We start from the raw sequence: 2289 nt of genomic DNA, 5'->3' as shown, positions 1-2289 counted from the left end.
TGTATCAAACAGTGTTTCTTTGCTATTCATAAGGTTTTCCCTGGCCAATTATTTGAGAAGTGAATGGCCTCCTCCTTCTTCGTAGTCTTTCTCAGTCTGTAAGCTGGGCTTATACCTGTGCACCATGTGCAACCCGCTGGGTTAGAAACTCCAGTGGCTCAGCCTCAAAACTCACGTCAACACGTCACCATGGTAGGATAAACCAACAGACAAATTTGCCTCTCTTTTGGAAACCTCTTGTACCACCCTTTTCTGGGTCCCTGCAGATGACTGCTCCTCTGTCCAGATTCATATACTATATGTCATATGTCATATAGTATATGTCATATATGTCATATACTATAAGTTATACTCCTATGTTAGATGCAATGTCATACCAAAGTACTGTAGGAATGAAATTCCAGAATTTATACCCTCTAGAATTTAAATGATCCAAATGAATGAAATACTTCAATTCCTTTCTCTGTGATAAAGAAGAGTGTCTGCACAAACACACACATGTATGTAAATGTATATATATACATATATACATGTACTCATAAACATCTGAACTATATTATTTGTTGTAACAGATGCAAAGTAACTGTGGTAATAATAGTATAAAACCTGCAATATATCATTTTTTTTATTTTATTTTAGAATAATTGGATCCATTTAACAGATATAATCTCATTTGATCTTTATGAATAGTCTGAATTATGGTCATAATTTTAGAAAGATTTATTTATTTTTCCAAGATTAACTAAGAAATGTACATGGATAAACAAAATCAATTCAAATCCTGGGATCTTTAGTCCAAAGTTCTTTACATTCTACTACTCTGCTTGATACAGGCCATATGTATACATCATATACAAAAATAGAGGAGAAAAGTTCAGATCCCTGGCTTTATAAGGAGTTAACTTTAGAAATAGCCACATAAAGAAAAGGAAAATATGGAAGGAGTAAGATAAGATATATATTTTTTTTATCAGGACATTGGAAGGGAAACAAAATTGTTAAGAATTAAAGAAACCATGGGGAAAAAAATATTGAAAGTGAAGGGTGTAGTATTTAATCTTGAAAAGAAGTTCATTATGAGTAAAATGGGATGATAGTTGAGATTAGTGATTGAGCATCACTGAACATTTTCTGAGAGAGCTGAGTGGGCAAAAGATGATGTGCTCAGAACATTTCCTTGAGTGGAGGCTTTGGCTCCAGATATGGCAGTGCACATTTCCCAAATTTTCAGTTGCTATTTGATATTTCAGTCTTCTTGTCAAGTAGTGACTGCCTTTAATATTTATTTTGATAACTTATCCCTAAAGAAAATATCTAAGGTTGGTTTTCACTGACATTTTTAGTGTGTGCGGATCTTTGTAACTCCAGTTAACTATTTTCTTCCTTGCCATAACACTCTTCCATCATTTTCCATCATATATGTATGTATGTATATATATATTATATGTTTAAAGAGGAAATAGATGAAGCCACTTATGAGCATTATCTATATCAATAAGGATGCATAAGGATAGGAGTTGCATTAAAATAACCTGAGGTAATTTTAAAAAAGCTATATTTCTGGTTCCCATATCAAATCATCAGGATCTGAATCTGGTAGGGAATCCATTGATATAATGTGTATTTTTTTTTTTTTTTTTTTTTTTTTTTTTTTTTTTTTTTTTTTTTATCAAATTGACTAAATGAGTCTGTTAAAATCCAAACTAAACCCATCATTGTCAAGTTGATTCCCACTCATGTTGTTGTTGTTGTTTGGTGCTGTCGAGTCATTTCTGACTCATAGCAACCCCATGCACAGTAGAATGATATACTGCCCAATCCCATGCCACCTTCATGATCCCTGCTATACTTGAGCCCATCGTTGCAGCCACAGTGTCAATCCATCTTGTTGAAGGCCTCCTCCTCTTTCATCGACCCTCAACTTTACCAAATATGACATCCTTCTCCAGGGAATGATCCCTTCTGACAACATGACCAAAATAGGTAAGACGAAGTCTTGCCATCCTTGCTTCCAAGGAGCATTTCAGGCACACTTCTTCCAGGACAGAACTTTGGACTAAAGATCCCAGTGAATTCTTTTCACTTTCAGCATTCTTCACCAGCACCACAACTCAAAAGCATCAACTCTTCTTCAGTCTTTCTTATTCGTTGTCCAGCTCTCACATGCATATGAGGTGATTGGAAATATCATGACTTGTGTCAGGCATACATTAGTCTTAAAGGAGACGTCCTTGCTCCTCAGCACTTGAAACAGTTCCTTCGTGGTTGACCTTCTCAATGCTACACATC

This window comes from Orycteropus afer, unplaced genomic scaffold (assembly GCF_000298275.1).
Source record: "Orycteropus afer afer isolate SDZICR_OR568_19922 unplaced genomic scaffold, OryAfe1.0 scaffold00797, whole genome shotgun sequence".
Classification (NCBI taxonomy): Eukaryota; Metazoa; Chordata; class Mammalia; order Tubulidentata; family Orycteropodidae; genus Orycteropus; species Orycteropus afer.
The sequence above is the reverse complement of the archived record's forward strand: the minus strand, read 5'-3'. Positions refer to the sequence as shown.